Source organism: Onychomys torridus, chromosome 13 (genome assembly GCF_903995425.1).
Source record: "Onychomys torridus chromosome 13, mOncTor1.1, whole genome shotgun sequence".
Lineage (NCBI taxonomy): Eukaryota > Metazoa > Chordata > Mammalia > Rodentia > Cricetidae > Onychomys > Onychomys torridus.
Window position 1 is genome coordinate 45,566,524 of NC_050455.1, and position 19,710 is coordinate 45,586,233.

The 19,710-nt window shown below is 42.8% G+C and overlaps 1 protein-coding gene across 1 annotated transcript in view; it reads left to right on the top strand.

The window, feature by feature from the left end:
* Window positions 1–15,196: 15,196 nt before the first annotated feature.
* Window positions 15,197–19,710, top strand: part of Megf10 (multiple EGF like domains 10) — a 160,263-nt gene continuing 155,749 nt past the window's right edge. Inside the window, exon 1 of the mRNA XM_036204707.1 lies at window positions 15,197–15,925. The gene's annotated coding sequence lies outside the window, so the exon portion shown is untranslated. The remainder of the gene's footprint in view (window positions 15,926–19,710) is intronic.

A 19,710-nucleotide genomic window follows, 5' to 3' on the forward strand; every position in this document is an offset into this window, starting at 1 on the left:
TTGCTTCCATTTCGGGCCTACTCCGACGGGTCTAATACAGTCAACTCTTCCTTCTGACCAATTCGGCTTCATTGTCCTTAACATAGACCATTTTTCCATTATGTTTTGAGCTCTCCCCTGATAAACTTACAACCCTCAACTCATCTGTAGAAACTCCTGATATCACATCTGTAATATCAAGCAGCCTAGACGAAATAACACTGTAATCAGGTACAGTAGAAATGGCCAGATTCAATGGTGTTTGGATACATCGCTTAACTGAGTCAAATCTATTTTCCACCAATTAGCCAATATCAAATGACCTGATCAATCAATTTGTCTTTTTTATAGTTGCCATTTTTAGAATGAAAATATTAACAACTTACTAGTGTTTACTCTTAAATCAATAATGCACATATGGATGAAAGTTTCTATATTGAATATTATGCAGCATTAAAAGTAAATTCTACCCTTTCTTTCTCAAACACTTAGCTAAATTATTTTATTTGGGGACGAATGATATTAATTTTAACAAGGAGATATATGAAGCTTCTCATACATCTTCCTCATTAAACATAGGGCAATTATTTCCTGAACCAGGAAGGGAGTTGCAGGTCTTAACACAGAGCTCCCTGGTCCGGAGTGACCAGTGAGTCAATGTGCCCATACTCTTTCAGCCCCACAGAGGCAGTAATTTCTGGGAAGCCAAACTCCACATGTGATTCATGGATGAAGGGTCAGTTACACCTTAACTGTGTGAAATGTGGAAGTTCAATTTTTGTTTCTGCATTTCCTCTGTTAGCCCAAACTGGCCTATGAGCTTCCTCCCTCTACCTTCTAAGTGCTGGGATTACAGGAACACCACATCACACCAGGCTCCATAATAATACCTCTCCACTGGTCTATATCAAGCTACCTGCTCATCATGTGTCCACTGTGTTTTCTTCTGAGCCTGACATGTTACTCTGTGATCTATTTGTTATCTCAGATGCATCCTTTATTAGTACTAAAAAGAAAGAATGTTTACCATGTAAGCGGGGACACTGAGCACAGTTTACACCGAGCACAGGCCCCCAGCAGAGAGGGGCAGGAGGCCACAATCCAGGTGTGCATTGTCTTTTGAATCCAGACAGTGACCTGTAACCACGGGCAAAACGGAAAGATACCTACTTGTAGAGACCCACAGAGGTTTGCTAGTAAGCACTTACTCAAGGTCAGAGAATCTGAGCTTGCTTTACCCAGCAGGGCTGCATAAGGTGATGATTTGACCATAGGCATGGTTACCAGGTGTTTGGAAGGGTCTACATTTGGCTGTGCAGTATGCTTTGATCTAGCAAGGGAGGGATCTTTTGCCCCACCCCTTGGCATTGTTATAAAAAGTCCTTTTGAATAAACAGAAAAAGCCACTGGGTATTGACCCAGGTCCTCCCGAAGCTATCCTGGGTTTCTGTCTTTCGCCTCTTCACTATCTTTCTAACTAATATTTTTTTTTTATCCCTTTCTCCTCTTCATAGGAACCCTTGAAAAGGTGGGATCTGGCCTCCCATGCCCACTATCTTTGCCAACAGAGACCTGCATTTTCCTTGTTTTGCACAAAGCACTGAATAGCTGATAGCAGCCCTCCTTGTGAAATGTGATGGGAAGACCATCCTTCTACAAAAGCAACCACAAAAGACAACGGACTTGCTTTGCCCGATGGCCTTGGGGATATGGCAGGCTCAGTCAACAGAGGCATATCTCCCACAGACTTTGAATTCAGACCTTGGGCAATGGAGAATTCCTCTTGTCAGCTCAGTGAGGGCTGTGGTTGCCTTAGGGTCAGTCTCCAGGGCTGGAGATGCTGATGAAAAGAACTTCGGCATGTGGCATTTGGTTAAGGGCTTTCACAGACTAGTTTCTGGGAGGAATTTCATTTCTGCTGAAAAACTTAGATGTGTTCCTCATCGTTTTCCTTACTGGTGTTACTACACACACACACACACACACACACACACACGCACACGCACGCACGCACGCACGCAGGTATGTATGTATGTATGTATGTATGTATGTATGTATGTATGTATTTTGCATCTTGGCTGCAGTTTGCCCTCCCTCTTCTTCTCCCAGTCCCTCCCCCGGCTCTGTTCCCATCCCCCAATCCACTCCTCCTCTCTTTCTGTATAGGAAAGGGCAGGTCTCCCATGGATATCAACAAAACATGGCATATCAAGTTACAGTAAGACTAAGCACCTCTCCCTGTATTAAGGCTGATCAAGGCAACCAAATATGGGGAGTAGGGGCCCAAAAGCCAGTAAAAGAGTCAGAGGCAGCCCCTGTTCCCACTGTTAGGAGGCCCACAAGAGGACCAAACCACACAACTGTAACATATGTGCAGAGTGCCTAGGTCAGACCCAGACAAATATGTTACGTCTCACACCTGGATATTAGCTGTAAAACAAAGGATAACTATGTTACCACAATCCACAGACCCAGAGAAACTAGATCTCCCTGGGAAGGGGGACTAGAGGAGATTTCATGATCCAGGAGCTTTATAATAAATGCCTTTCACTTATACTTCTCAAAGTCACCTATATTTGTTAGGGAGCCAGTTTCTTGGAGAGTCTGAGTTCAGTGGAATGTTATTATCAAGTTCTTTATGTCTTATCACTGCCTGCAGGCAAGCTTTGATATGGAATTATTAATTTTTTTGTCCTTTCATACCACTATGGGAAGCTCCTGAAGCGTTCTAAACAATTGCAGGGTTGAAAAAGTTGGGACCAGTGAGCTGACCCAGCAGGTAAAGGTGCTGGGACCCACAGAGTGGGAGAAGAGAGGTGACTCTGTTAAGCCATTTTTTTTTTTACTTCCATGAGTGCAATGTGGCAAGTGTGGCAGGCACACACACACACACACACACACACACACACACACACACACACCAACTAAAATAAATACATAAATGTGATTGAAAAACTCAGCCTCAAGGCTCCTGACATCTGGTTTTCAGCTTGCATCTCTTGTCCATTTTCATGTCCCCCCTTCTCTCACCTGGCCGGAGTTAGATACGTGGCCCTACCCTATGGAACTGTGTATCTTTCTTCCTCAACCTTCACCCCCATTTTATCATCTTCCTTCCCTTAAAATTCACCTTTCTAGTTGTTTTCAGGGTCATGTAGTCTTGGAGGAAGGATGAGGGAGGGGGTGGAATCTCCTGATTGGTCCCTGATTCTGTGGTCCTTGCTGGATGGTGAGTCCCATCTGTGGCATGTAGATGTAACCGTCTTGTTAAATAAGAAACACAAAGCCAATGGCAGAGTTAAAAGCCAAGGGGTCAAAGCAATAGCTGAGAGCTGAAAACCTTACCCTTCACTGCTGCTCTGTCTTTCCTCTCCTCCCTAGGCCTACTTCTGTGTCCTGTCTTTTTTATAGACTTTCTGTTCTGCCTTCTTATTGGTTGTAAACCCAGTCACATGACTTCCTCATCACTGCCTATCTGTACAGACCTCCAGGTCTTCTATGGTTGGTATTGAGATTAATGGTGTGTGTCACCATGCTGGCTGTATCCTTGAACACAGAGATCCTTATTGGTGAAATTATTTAGGCCACTCCACGTAGTTAAAAGGGAGGTTTATTTTGTGGGGTAACTTACAAATGAAGGGGTAGGTTTCAGGGTCTGGCAAAGGTATAGTGCAGTCCGGCGGTGTTCTCTGGAGAACTCTGCTTGGTCTACCTCCAGCGTCCAGCGTCCCCGAACCAAGAGCGCGACCTCCTCTGCCCCGCCTTGTGAGCGTGATCATTACTGAAGCCTCAATGGGGGTTGGAACTTCCAGGCCAATGCTGGGATGGCTATCCACTACATCTCCCCCTTTTGTCTAAATAAGAAAGTTCTAACCTAATACAAGACTATATACAAAGAGATGGTTATCAAATATTGTCCAGGAGTAATGAGGGATAATGACTTAGATAAGTTGGAATTACAATAAGTGCAAACAATATCAAGCAAAAAACACATAGTAAAATCCAGGGAAGTCTAGGGCATGGGTAGGTGGCATGTTACAAGGATCATTCCAAAAGGTGTACTATCCTAAAGAGTCTAATACTTAATATATTCTATCTAAGATATTATATATGTGTAGTTAGAGTTTTCCTGTCCAGAGTCAGGACAAATCTCTCTTACCTGCCAGTCCCACAGTCGCTCAGACCCAACCAAGAAAGCACACAGAAACTTACATTGTTTAGAAACTGTATGGCCGTGGCAGGCTTCTTGTTATCTACTTCTATCTTAAATTAACCCATTTCTGTTAGTCTATACTTTGCCACATGGCTTGTGGCTTACCAGTGTCTTTACACATTGCTTTTCATGGCGGCGGCTGGCGGTGTCTCTCTTCCCCAGCCTTCCACCTCCCAGAATTCTCTTCTCTCTTGTCTTGCCTATACTTCCTGCCTGGCCACTGGCCAAATTAGTCATCTATGATAATCATACTCGTAGCCATGTTAGTTAACTTTTCTAGGTATACATAGATATATTTCAGATAGACAGGTAATCTTCAAACACTTCAAAGGTCTACAGAATATGTCATTTAAATATTTTTAAAATTTAGACTTTCTGGACAGTGAGGCATGTCTGCTCCTGACAACACCGTTTTACTTCACAGAGGAGGATGGGCATTGAAGACACTACATATGGAGTTTATCTTCACCTTGGCAAAAATAGCCATTTGGGCAAGAAACTGTTCTTGCCTGGACTGCTTGATCAACTGGACATGCAGGACCCATAGAAAGGTGACCACTAAACTTTGCTTGACAAAATGGTCCTTCAGGTTCCTGCTTTGCAGAGGAAACTGCCAGACATTCTACAGGACACTGAGAGAAGTGACCAAGAGACTCTAGACCTGTGGGCTGAAAACAGATGCCCCAACTTTACAAAGGAACATTAGGTGACTGTCCAGGCTGCCAGCTGTCTCTGTCTACTCTTGCAAGACTCCTGAAAAAATGCTTACATCCTTCTCCTGGTTCTCAGGTAATATTATATCCTTCTGAGGTCTTTGATGTGTTTGAAGAATAGATGGTTATACTTTTCTCAGTTATGTTAAAAAATAAGTTAGATATAAAACCTTGGACTCACAAATATAAGATAGATAGGATATCTTCTTTAATATTGTAACTGTAATTCTTGCTTGATAATTGTTTTGTTATATGTAATTGTACTATGTAAAAGTTAAAACCTTCCTAAAAAAAAAAAAGAAAGAAAAGAGGAAGTGCTGTGGATGTCACTCTGAGTAAATAAAGTTCTGATTGGTCAGTGGCCAGGCAGGAAGTATAGGCAAGACAAGAGAGAAGAGAATTCTGGGAGGTGGAAGGCTGGGGAAGAGAGACACCGCCAGCCGCCGCCATGAAAAGCAATGTGTAAAGACACTGGTAAGCCACAAGCCATGTGGCAAAGTATAGACTAACAGAAATGGGTTAATTTAAGATAGAAGTAGATAACAAGAAGCCTGCCACAGCCATACAGTTTCTAAACAATGTAAGTTTCTGTGTGCTTTCTTGGTTGGGTCTGAGCAACTGTGGGACTGGCGGGTAAGAGAGATTTGTCCTGACTGGGCCAGGCAGGAAAACTCCAACTACAGATCCTGCCTAGCTCTGTCTCCCAAGTGCTGGGATTAAAGGTATGCACCATCACTGCCCAGCTTCTGCTATGGCTTGCTCTGACCCCAAGGCAACTTATTAATATACAAATAAAATCACATTTCAGTAAAAATAAAATATCACCACAGTGGCAGTTTGTCTGAAGTAGGTCTTCCAGGAAGGCCCTTCTGACTCACTGCCTTTGTGGGTCTCCCTGCTCCTCTGTTGGCAGGTAGCTCTTGTAGATAGAAGGGGAACAAGATTTCTTTGACCCAGATACCTCCAATGGTGTTTCCTTCTCTCTAAGGAAACACAAACTCTTGTCTCATCAAATAGTGAAATTAGAAACATCACACCGTCTCTTTCCTACAGCTTCCCTCCTGCTCAAATGCATGGAAGGACATCTGCTTCTCCACATGAGCAGACATCTACCGCTGGAGATGCCAGCACCAGTGCCCACCTTTGCTTGTACACCTCGTCTCTGCCGCGGCGTCTCTTCCTTACTCCATCGCTACCTGCCATAGGGAAGGAAGAGCTATTCCCCTACTGTCTCATATTGGGGAAGGAAAAGTCTTAAGGTGGATGACAGCTTTTACACAGCTGGAATTCTGATGACTTAGGATTCGTTATTTTTTCCCTAGGAGTAAAGCCTATCCAAGGGCATTCTGGTTTTCTTTGGGAGCATTTCATGTCCCTACTTGTCTGTGCTCTTAAAGGACTCAAGTATAGGCATCTACTGCATGCTGGACGTTTGAAGAACCAAATTGTTTTGTTTTCCCAGGACAGTCAGGATATAATGTGAAACCCAAGTTTAGTAAAAATGATCTCTCTTGTGACTTTGATCTCGAAAGCTTGACATGAGGATTGAGGAGAGAAATAGTTCAAGTTCATTAATGTCAGCAGGCACAGACTGCCCAGCCTGTTTCTGTTCTGAGGTCATGGCTTCGATGCTTCTTTCTAGACCTCTAGAGGTGTCTTTGTTTGTTTTCAACCTTTATCCCATAGCTGCCTAGTCTTCTGGAATCCTTCAATCATCTCCCTTGGTTTTGTTTTTATTCAGCCAGACAGAGCTGGCCTCTGTTGCTGAGAAACAAGAACCCTGTCTGACACAGCAAGCATTCATATTGCAGATGAAGGGAACTGATGCCACAGGAACTATGCTTTTCTTTCTTTCTGTTACACATGTCATTGTCATAGACACCCACAACCATCTTCTATGTGCTGTTCACATGAGTGTCCTCATTATGCAGAATGCTTAGGCTTACTTAATCCAAATCGTAATAGATCTGTTGTGTCAAACACGGTGGTGATGATGAATATCAATGTCAAGAAGGTCTCTTTCCCTTTCTCTCTGCGTTGTTTTGGTCTTGGAGACAGAATGGAAGACAGAATCCATTTCTTCTGAACTATTCCCAACTATGTTGCCACTCAGAAAGAAGTCCACTTTTGCAAGAATATCCCAGATAGGCATTCTGTCCGTCCAGAGATGCCTGACACAGTGTCACACCCAGGCACACACCAGCTGCCAGTCCAAATACACTCAAAACTCATCCAAGTAAGTGAGCACTGAAACAGACTGGAAGTTTGCTAATTAGGACGCAGGTCTAGGAACAGAGGCATCTATCTAGGAGTTTGATAAATGCAGGCCCCTCCCAAGATACAGAATTGGAATCATATATTTAACAAAACTGCTAGTTGATTAACAAGCATATTAAAATTCAGGAATCATTGGAGGAGGGAAGCATCGCAGAACATTATGATAGAGTAAGTATTGTTTCGAGAAATTGTTTCTAATTACATACACAGGAAATTACAAATTTGGTTATGATGATAAATGTACTTCTTGCCGTGGATCACATTAATTTTGTTTAAAGCACCGAGCCAGAGGAAATGGCTACATCAAGATGGAATCCTATTGTCCTTCTTCATAAGAACACCAGGACTCACTCACTGCTGTGGAGACACGCTGCCATGGTGGACACTCTCCTAACTCATAGGACCACGCTCAGATGCGGCAGGTGTGATCTTCGTGTGCACTGCCTTATCTTTTCTGTTCTCTTCCAATAGCTTTAAAAAGAGAAATCCTTTAAAAAAAAAGAAAACAACAAATGACCAACATGATTCAGGGAATGAACAAAAGAACTCTAGAGCAAAAAGAAAACTGATAATATGCAATGGTTAAGGGGACACTAGGGCCACGCCCTCCACTTTGCCACTTCTTTCCATCTAGAAAAGACACACCCATGCCCACTACTGCCTGAGTCTGGGATGCTGGGAGAAGTCCATCTGTGTTTACCTAACAGCCTCTAAGTTCCTGAGTAAAGACGACAAGAAAACTCAAACTCTACAACTCAGATTTTAAATGCTCCTGAGGGAAATGTTTAAATCTAGCACATGGGTGAACTTTGAAGAATGGTGGGGGCAGGTACCAGAAGCTGAGGAGGTTTTAAAATCATGATGGCATGCTCCTGCCAGACGTCAGCTTTGTGATCATGGCTAAGTCAGCTGCTCTCTCAGAGCCTTCCTTTTCCTATCTGTAAAACAGAAATAAGGATGCACGCCTCCTCCCGCCATTGGGACTGAATTAGGCAAAAACATGCTGATCTTACGCTATGGTTCTAAATATAAACTCTCCAATTCTCTTTCCCACTATTTTTCAATTTTTAATTCATTTTTGAAATTGAAATACAATTACATACACATAATGTATATGTAAAATACAATTACATAAAATATAAATACATTACAATATATATATTTATATATATAGAGAGAGACATATATCCATATATATGCACAAATATATAAATACAACTTCTTCAGTATGTTTTGTGCTACTTGTATGTATATTATTTCAGGGCTGACCAGTTTGTATTGGATAACCAATTAGGGGGTTCATCCCTGGGTGGAGATTATTTTTTCCTGGTCTTAGCATATCTTAGATTTCTATAGCTCTTTGTCTAGGAGTAGGACCCTGGAAATTTCCCTTTTGCATATTAGAATGTCTTCTGGAATTTTACTTGTTTGGGTCTTATTTAGGTAGCCATATTGTTGAGGTATCATGGGCAAAGCTTCCCTGTGATTTTTAAGAGTCAAAATCTCATAGCATCATTGGCTCTCAATAGTCTGTCTTTCTGCCCGACTTCTGGGAGGTTCCCTGAGACCTTGATGTAGCAGTTTTGTTATACACACACACACACACACACACACACACACACACACACACACGCTAGGACTAGGCATTCCACAACCAGTTGTTCTTGCATTTGACCAGTTGTGATTTTTCTGTCATGGAGTCTGCCTATTATAAAGTGATGTCTCTTGGATGAGGGGTGAGAGCCACATTTATCTGTGGATACTCAGGATAAGTATTTATAATGTAGTTAGTAATTATGCTGGTTTAAGTGGCAGTAGAAAGCTTCTTCTAAAATCCACGACCTCACCAGCCTTTGGAAGCTAGGTAGGCTTCTAGTACCAGGCATGATTTCCTTCCTGTCAGCAGAACTTAAGTCCAAACTGAGAGCTGTTGTTTACCACCAAGACATGAGTGCCATTATTGCACTTTTAGGGATATCTTACCATGCTGATCACTGCTGTGGCAAAGGTGTCACAGCTGAGTAGGACTATTAGCTGGTCTTTGTTTGTTTGTTTGTTAATTGGAAAAAGAGTTCTGTGAACTCTGGCCCATTTTTGTAGCTAAACACAATTTTAAATCATGGTTGCAAAAACATGATTTGAATGCACTGATAGAAAGGAAGTCATAGGCAAAATATGCCAATCTTGTTTCTGAAGACTTGGGACTGATGGGCCAACTTGATTTTCTTTTAAATATTTCCAGGCAGGTAAATTAAAGGACTGAAACTACATCTGGAATTTTTAAGGTAATGGAAAAATCCTTATAGATTGTAATGAAGACAAAAGGCTGGATGTAATAGAGTTGTAGACTTTAAAAGTGGCCAAAGGACCAAAGTACAGACTCTGTGTAAACAGAGAAGAAAGTGTGTAGCAAAACAATGATTTCAGCTTCTATTTTCTTCCACATTTAACTGTTATATGTTTTTTAAAAATTAATTTCACTGAGATCTTAAACAAGCTCTAATGATGGACTGCACATAGAAAAGCAGAATTTTTATAAAACTAAACAAATATCCTTACACAACTGCTCTGAAAATCTCAACTGTAAGTGCATACAATGTTTTTAAAAGTCAAAATGAGCCAGGTGTGGTGGCTCATGTCTTTAATCCCAGCACTCGGGAGGCAGAAGCAGGCAGATCTCTGTGAGTTAAAGGCCAGCCTGGTCTACAAATTGAGTTTCAGGACAGCTAGAACTGTTACACAGAGAAACTCTGTCTTGGAAACAAAACAAAACAAGAACAAAAAACAAAGGTCAAAATGAATAGTAAATATGTTGACAACTGGAATTTTGTCATATTATAAATTCTGTTAACAGAATAGTTCCCATCAACAAAATTAGCATATCTAATTTAGATTATACATATATTTAAGAGATTTATTTATTATTTTATGTGTATGTGTGTAGGCCTGAGTGTATGTTGTATGTGCACTGTGTGTGTGTGTGTGTGTGTGTGTGTGTGTGTGTGTGTGTGTGTGTGTGTGTGTATGTGCAGGTGCCCATGAAGGCCAGAAGAGGATCAGGGCATCAGATCCCCTGAACTGGAGTTGTAGGCAGTTGGTTTTGAGCTACCTAATGTGGGTACTGAGAACTGGACTCGGGTCATCTTCAAGGACAAATGCTATTAGACACTGAGCCATCCCCCTATTCCCCCCCCCCCCAGATTTGTTTTAATTACATAGTTTTCATAATAAGGATAGGGAAAATCAGTAAGGGAATTGTAGAGACCCACAGAGGTTTCCTGGTAAGAACTTACTCAAGGTCTGAGAATCTGAGCTTGCTTTACCCAGCAGGGCTGCATAAGGGGATGATTTGACCACAGGTGTGGTTACCAGGTGTTTGGAAGTGTCTATACTTGGCTGTGTGGTGTGCTTTGTGCTAGCAAGGGGGAGGTCTTTTGCACCACCCCTTGACACTGTTTTTATAAAAAGCCCCTTTGAAGAGGCAGAAGGGGTCAGTAGGTTTCTGTCTTTCTCCTCTTTGCTATCTTTCTATCTAATAGTTTCTTATCTCTCTCCTCCTCCTCACAGGAACCCTTTAAAAGGTGGGAGTTGACCTCCCACAGGGAATAAAATTCTGGAATAACACTGTCAACTAATGAGACACAATAGGCATTTTTAGACCATTCTACCAAAGGTCAGCACTAGTTGCATGTAATTTTCAGATCCACATGGACCATTCACTGAGAAAAACCATGTGTTCACCATATAGTAAGTCTCAGGACATATAAAAAGATTGCAGTTCCATGAAGTATGCTCTCTGATCACAATAAAATTAAATGAAAAAAAAAAAAAAAAAACAGGAGTCAAAAATATATAATATATCTGGGCTTAGGACTGGAGAGATGCTTAAGTGCTTAAGAGTACCTATTGCTCTTGCAGAGGACATGAACTCAGTTCTCAGAATCCATGTCAAGTGACTAACTAAAAGCTCCAGGAGATCTGATACCCTCTTTAGTTTATTTCCATGGTTAAATAATAAAAATATTTTAAAAACACATGTTCAAAATCCTCAAACATGTAGAAATTAAATAATTCAATAAACAAATACCTAAATAATAATTAGGTAATTCATAGAATTAAAGAAAAATACTTGGAACTGTATGAAAAAGTTCTAAAAATAATTGTGGGACATAGTAAAACTTGTTCTTAAACAATAGCTTAAAAAAACAAGATCTGAAAACCAATGACCTCAAGTTTAACTTTAAGGAATTAAAGAGAAGGGCTGAGGATGTAGCTCCATGGGCAGAGTGGTTGCCTTAGCATGTTCAAAACCATGAGTTCAATTCCCAGCACCATATGAGTCAGGTGTGGTGGCCCCCACCTGTGACCCCAGCACTGGAGAGGTGGAGGGAGGAAATTTAGAAGTTCAAGCTCATTCTTGGCTGTATAGCAACTTTGAGGGCAGTAGAGGATACTGCCTCAAACAAACAGAAAAAAAAGAAAGATAAATTAAGGGAAGAAAAATAAGTAAGTCTATATGTGTGACTGGAAGAAAGAAAATGGTAAAGGTAAGAATTAAAATCAATAAAATAGGAAATGCTCAAGCTTGTTTTTCTAATCCCAGTGTGAGGGAGTCTAAAGTCTGAGGCTACATAGTGAATTTCAGGCTAGTCTGAGCTATAGTGTTAGGCTACTAAGAAAGAAAGGAGAGAAAATATGTAAACAATAGGAAAAATACCAATAAACTAAGGGCTAACCCTTCTGATAGAGTCATTTGTTTGTTTTTAAATGAACTTGCAACAACAGCATTTATGAAGAATAAAAATACAGACAATTACTCAGCTTTATGCCAAGTATAGGTAGCAATCTTGAACAAAATTGTAGCAAATATGTATTAAAAAAATCAGCAGTATATAAAAAGTACAATTTATAGTCAGGCAGTGGTGGCACACATCTTTAATCCCAGCACTCAGGAGGCAGAGGCAGGTAGATCTTTATGAGTTTCAGGCCAGCCTGGTCTACAGAGGGAGTTCCAGGACAGCCAAGGCTACACAAACAAACCTTGTCTTGAACCCCCACCCCCCCCCCACCGACAGAGCACAGTTTACAACCAGCAGGTAGTCTTTGGTGAAAGTGATAGTGAAACTCACGGAAAAATTAAACATTTAATACTGTCAACCAACTGAAAAGGAGAATACTTATATAATAATTTTAATTTGATACAGAAAAGTATTTATCAAAACTCAGAAGTCACTCATGGTAAAACCAAGGAAGAACTGTTAGGAAAGTATAAACAGAAGGGAAGGTCCTCAGCTTACAACAGGTATTCATGAAACTTAAAAGTGTATTTAACAATAAAAGATGACTTCTGACTTGTGGCCATTTGAATGAGAATGATCCCCATAGGCTCATATGTTTGAATGTTTGGTCCCCAGTTGGTGGAACTGTTTGGGAAGGGTTAAGAGGTGTGGCCTTGTTGGAGAAGGGTGTCACTGGAATGGGCTTTGAGGTTGCAAAAGCCCACACCAGGCTGCTTATCTCTCTCTCTCTGTCTCTCTGTCTCTCTCTGTCTCTCTGTCTCTCTCTGTGCCTCCTGTTTGAGGACCAGATGTAAGCTCTAGCATCATGCCTGCCTGATGCCATTCTTCCTACCATGATGGTCATGCACTCCCTCTCTGGAACTGTATGCAAGCCCTCAATTAAATGCTTTGTTTTTTTATAACTCTCCTTGGTGATGGTATCTCTTCACAGCAATGAATGGTGACTAGAACATGACCTAAGGCACATAAAGTTCCTGGCCTAGTAACTCTTACTGCTTTTATTCAGTGATGCCCTGGGTGTCCGACCCAATAGAAGAGGTAAGAAATAGCAGGAGAAAAACTGAATTCATTTGAATGTAGAAAATCTGAAAGACTCTTTTAAAATAAAAACAAAAGCAAAAGCTACTGGAATTAATAAATAAGTTTAATCAAATTGTGTAATATGAAGCTACCCCCCAACAGTTATTTCTTTATACCAGCAATAAACAATTGGAGATTAAAATTCCAAAATATTTTTGTTTACAATAGCATCACGAATTGCAAAATTACTTCCGAAAATATTTTAAAACATATGCAAATTTCCCTGCTGAAAACTATAAAATATTCATGAGAGAAATTAAAGAGTCACAAGCTAATGAAGATGTAGATGTTCGTAGGCTGGAGAATTCACTGTTGCCCACATATCAATTCTCCTTCAGGTGACCAGTGAGCAAGCTAACAGAAAGAGGAAAAAAATTGTTCAGTTGGTTTAAAGCACTCTCGGTTCTAAAAGTAAGTTGTTAATATAGTGACAAGCTCACTCTGAGGTCCACATGGAAAATATAAACTAATCCCCCCTCCTCAAAAAAGTAGGAGAGCCAAACAAAGTTAGAAACAAAAGAGAATAAAGTTTGAAGAATTATTTTACTTAAACTGGATGGGCATCAACACAACACATACCAAGTAGGGAAAGAGTTTGGGGTGTTATCCATACATCTGAACACAACTCAAGAATAAAAGCCATGCTAAATGAGGGCAGTCAGCACAAGGACTCTGTACCATATAATGCCATATACACGGGACGCTAGAAAAGAGACACACAATATGTAGCCACAGAGAATAACTCAGAGGCTTGGCAAGACAGTTCAGGAAGTAAAGCTGCTGGCTGCCACGGTGGATGACCTGAATCTGATTCCCTGGACACACAAGGTGGAAGGAGAGAACAGACTTTGACAAGTTGTCACTGACCTCCGCACCAACGCCCCCAACTCCAACAAGATACATAAAATACAATAACACTTTAAAAAAGACCTCACTGGACAAAATAGGGGTCAGTTTGGAGGTTAACTTTTGGGGTAGGATGGGATAGGGTAGAATTATTGGTTCTCTCACTTGTTACTGGCTACCCAGATGTTCCTATTGTTCATAACACACCGAAATGCACACCAAACATGGCACAATATACTGAATGCACATTTAAACTGGTAAAAACAAAAGGAATGTGGAATAGTAGATTTATTTTTCAGAAGGCAAGCTTTGGGGAATACACGCTATGAACTGCTACGGTATGAAGAGCTGTAGAAAACCGCATCGGTCACTTTGAGGTTTATTTGTCCTGTGTGTCAGAGCTCAGAGTCCGGGCAAGGAGGGTCTGTGAGCCCTAGCTCAGGTTACTTGTGAGCAGGGCCTGAATGACCTTCCCACCCAGACTTCAGTCTTAGGCAAAGGCGGTCTTCCAAAGGTAAGTAAAGGCAATACCTAGTGAACTAACTAGCAGACAGAGAGACCACAGACAGACAGACAAGCAACCAGCCAGCTCAAAGGAGGGACTATTACCAGAGCCCAACTATGATACCTAGTCAACCAGATGGACAGGACAGACAGACATACAGACAGACAAGCAACCATTCAGCTCACAACAAATGGTCGTCTCCAGTGATCCCAGAGAAAAGCAAAGTCGACGGGGGCAGGTGTGGTTCAACCATTTTCACTTTGCTTAAGGAAATAAGACTGTTCTTTCGTTGCAGCATGAATTCACTGAACTCAGTTTGGAGTCCGGATTGTCTGCGAAGATAAACTCAGCGCGCCTGTAAACTTGGAGGCTTTTCTAGAAAGAGCTCCTGTTCCCCGAGGAAGAGAAGTCTGGAAGGAGAGGGTTGACTTGCGATATCTGGCGTTGAGATGGGACCCTCGGCCGCTTTCCTGTTTGTTTGCAAATGAGTCGAATTAAGAAACTACTGCCTAACAAACTGGAAAGCTTTGCATAGTGTGGGGTTGTTGGGACCCGGTGGAATCCTTCAGTCTGGAGGGGGAAAGTGGGAGGCGGAGCCCGCGTGTTCAGGTCTATCCTCCGGTCTCACGGGCCTCCTGGGCGGTCGGCAGAGGGAGCTATTCCCCAAGAAATCGCCGCTCGGGGACCTGGCAGCGACCCGCCGGGAGTTCGGCGACGCGGGGAAGCTGTCCTTCCACCCGCCCCGGCAAGGCTGGCGGGTCCCCCTCCAGTCTCCTCCCTCCTCCCTCCCCACCTTCCCAGTCCCTTAGCTGCGGCTCCACGCACGGTGGCCCGGCCTGGTCCCCATCCCTTCTGGGTCCCACTTTTGCGCTCCCTCACACGGAGGACGCGCTGTCCTGTCCACTTGACCGGCATTGACCCTCTTTCCCGCCCCCCCCAACCCCAATCCTTATAGAGGGTCTGGGTCTAGACTCCCTCTTCCTGGGGTACTTTGACGCGGGGTTAGCACTGGCATCGTGATATCACTTCTCTCAAGTCTCACGGGGACTCCAAGTTTGCCAACTTGGAGATTGGGCCACTGAAGGGGTTCCGGGAGTCGAGGCCAGAAAGAGACTTCAGGTTTGGAGGGACCGCGAGCGAGCGACACTCCTCCCACCTCCCCAGAGGCCACTGTCCCGGACACAGCAGCTGCAGCAGCGGCAACTGCTCGCATCCCAGCCCGGCTCCAGTTACCGCCTTCCTCCTCCAGCATCTCCAGCCAGACAGGGGGACGCTTGTTCAAGTTTGCAGCAGGACTCGGGTCCGTGTGCGAAACTGGGGTTCCAGGACCGGACTCCTTCCCGGAGCCCCCATCTTCCGAGCCTGTACAAGAGCTGCAAACATCGCTCTCTCCTGGGACTCTGCTTGGAGGCCAGCGGCGCTGTTGGGAACAGATATTTGAATCTCTGGCTGGAGTGGGTGAAGACCAGGGGGAAAACAGGTTGAGCTGCCAACTGCAACATCTCGGGACCCGGTAAGAGTTAAGCAAACTCAACTCTGGAGGCCATTGGGCTTGGCGTGAGGCTTCTTTGGGGCTCGAGGGCACGTTCCCCACAAAGCCAGGATACCTCAGCGGCGGCGCAATGGAAGCTGGACACACAAGGGGTGGTTTCCCCGCTTCCCAGGGATTTATTGATGTTGTTTGTGTTTGGTTTTGTTGTCTGGGACTGCAGGGAATTCCAGGGAAGAAGTCTTCTTTACTCATTGCATTTTGTGTATTTTGAGCTTCTCTGTGTTGCTTTGCCTGTGTTTGTCCCAAGGTAATGTGACGTTGGTGGGTGCAGGGAGATTTGGGGGACATCCGACAGTGAAATGCAGCATCAGCCTGGCCTTCCTCAGAGGTCTGCCTAGTACTTACTACTCGGGATCTTGACTTGTTTCCTAAACTTTTTCTGTAGCACTTGATAATCAAATTGTGTGCGGGCTGGGGCTCTCTTCCTGCCTTTAGGGGTGTCAGGGTTTCAGGTAGGGTCAGAATGCTTGGTTCCTCGCAGGCGGGGGGGGGGGGACCCTGAAAGGGACAGTTCTTCCAGCCACACTCATTTATTTGAGGGAAATGTGGCCCCGTTGTTCATTTTCTTTTAAATGACTTCACTCTAGGACTTTCACACACCCGGTTTGGAACTTTTTAATCTCTAATTTTCTTTCTGGAAGTATTTTCCCGAATGACCCTACTGAATAAAAGAAACACAGGGAAGCATATTTGCTGGCTCTTTCCCACATAACCTCACACGAATCCCCCCATTTTTAAAGAGACAGTGAAAGCCTGGAATTTTCTTCGCCTAAATGAGGCATTATTTCTGCTTTTGGAGAATAATAGCCATGCTGTGCCAAGGCAGAGAATAGCATCCTTGGTTCCTTTATTCCAGGTCTTGCTTTGTATATAGCACTCTCAAATAAAACCTTTCATTCCTGTTCCTTATAGATAAAAAGAGCAGGCCACATGACATTATCCAGAAATGCCATCAGCCTGACTGGCATGCTCCAAGGAGTCAGATTACACCGTTTGTTTTGCTTGCCAGGCCAAGGAATTTCTTTGGTAAACTGCTAGGGTCAGGTGCTATGGGTTCAAGGCTCCACTCTGATCCTTTGCAGTTGTGTGGTTTGGTGTAGTGTACTAACACACCTGTATGTGTGTTTACAAAATCAGGGCGAAATAATAGTGCTTACTCTGGAGCTCTAGTGCGTGGGGAGCTCTAACACGCTCCACACAGAGGAGGGGTTAGCGATTATTATTATCATCATCTTATTATTGGGCCAACATTAATAGTTGTGTTGCTTTTATTATCTCTTTTTTAGCTTTTGGCACATGTTAGTTGGTATTTTTTATTGAGAAGGACTTTAAAGGCTGATCTCATCATCTTCAGGCTTTGCAGCTGCCTAGGATATGGCGGTTTGCTCAGCTTAGCTCACATGTGTTCTTTGCAGTGTTTTCTGTTGGGTACTTTCAATAGAAAGGAAGGTGTACGTGGTGGAGCTTGGATCGGAAAAGCTAGTTTATGATTGGATGCCAAAGGGTGTGGAAAGTGACAACCTCTACACTTCCTTACAAACATTTTGCCTGGGTATCGTTTCTTTACCCTACTTCTTAGAGGTCAATCATTCATAAGTACACACTTATGAAGCATGTATTTCAATGGGGTTTGTACTCATTTTTTTGATTTTATTTTCAAAATGAGTATGTGTAGTTGCTTTATGACCCTCTCTGCCCTACTTCATTTTAAGTATGCCGACGCTGTCTTCATGTGGCAGTAGCCTTCTATAAAGCAAATCCCAACACTTTAGTCACAAATCTCAACACCTGAGCACATACATAACACTAAGTATTTCAATGAAGTTTCCAGTGTGACCTCAGACTGGTTGCTTCTCTCTTTTGACATCAGCTTTATTGTGTATGAGTGTGTGTGTGTGTGTGTGTGTGTGTGTGTGTGTGTGTGTGTGAGTGAGAGAGAGAGAGAGAGAGAGTGCTTTGGTGTGCTTTCTGGTTCTAAAAGCCTTTATATTAGTTGCCTTACTTCATTGTTGGCTGTGTTTGGCATCATTTCCCATTTTTAGCATTTGTTTGGGGTGTGTGAATTATGAGACTTCTGTATTTGCAGGCTCACTAGTGATAAGTAGAAAGGGAATACAATAAGCCTGCTTATATTCCATCAGCTACCTTCAGACTCTGGGGTACATAATAAGCATGGAAGGAATTTGTTTAAAAATATTAGATTTTTTTTAACTATGAGGAATTACCAACACTTGATCAATTTTTTAAACAAATCTAAACAAATAACAATGTCCTATGGTTCATCGATGTGTAAACCTTGGCCTCTCCGTGATTTAGAAAGTCTTAGGTGAAGTTGAGCACATCCATAAAGTCTCAAAGTTGGTTGTGATGCCAAACAGAGTCACTCACTCATTTCACAGCAGTGGGTTTGCCTACTTGACGCTATGGCTTCAGTCTGAGGACAGACATTTCTAAAATACAAATGTGATCATGTGATCCCCATGCTTAAGTCCTTAGCAGATCACTAGGTGGTGATCATCAGCATCTCGTAGGGACATGTTGAAAATACAGTTCCAAGTCAGGGTTGGAGGAACACCGTGTTCTAGCACAAAGCCCCAGTCAGCCTGTTACTGTCATGCAAAGACCAGCTCTGCACCATTTCCTGTGCCATTCTCTGTATTCTTGCTTCGCAGCCCCCGAGTCCCTGCACATCTCATCATGTCCCCAAACACATGGCACCCATTCCTTTCTCCATAGCCTCACCGTGTAGATGGTTCTTTCTGTTGGAAATGTCTGTGTCCTTTTCTGTGTAAGCAGCTGCCTGCTATCCATTTATCTTTGAAGATACAGCTCAAATCCGACTTTCCCTCTGATCTTTCCATTTCCCCCATGAGCAGCGTGTATCACGTGAGTTGCCATTCATCTCTGTGGACAGCTTTTATACAGCATCAGTTATGTTGTTATCCGAATGATATTCCCAGCGGGTCGGGGAGTTCATCATTCCTTGATGAAAGGCCTGACTCAAGTGGCTGGAATATAGAAGTTATGTAATAAATGCCCCTCAAAATGTGGGAGAAGAATGAATGAATGAATGAACAGTAGCTGGTGGTTTCCTGCCATGAAAAGTGTTAGGGGCAATCCCTACATGTCTATGAAGAGTGGTGGAAAAGTCAGCACAGAATTTGCTACTTGTCAAGACATGATCTATAAAGTGAATAGACAGTGGCAGGGAAGAGACACTCTATCACAGTGTCTTCTCAACCTTCCTAAGGCTGAGACCCTTTCATACAGTTCCTCGTGTTGTGGTGACCCCCTAACCATAAAATTATTTCACTGCTACTTCATAACTGCAGTTTTGCTCCTGTTATGAATCGTAATATAAATATCTGACATGCAACCCCAAGGGGTCACAACCCACAGGTTGAGAACCATTGCTCTGAAGTATCCTAAGAGGGCTTACTGAAACACCACACAATACTAAAGTCATGCTTGCATGTTCAACATCACAGTAGGTACGATGTATGACAGAGAGATACAATTAGACTTGGGGATGGTTTTGCTTATGATTAGCAGTGTCCTGGTGCTGAAGTGGAGATGCCAATATCAATAAAAACTAGCCATAACCGCCCCAGGCTTTTCAGTGTGTAGGGCACTTTGGCATATGTGTAACTGGTTCGGTACTGTCTTTCTTACTTTCTCACAGGGACACATGTACAATATGAGGGGTGCTGCCTATGAAAGGCCAGCACTCTCTACTTCTATGTTGT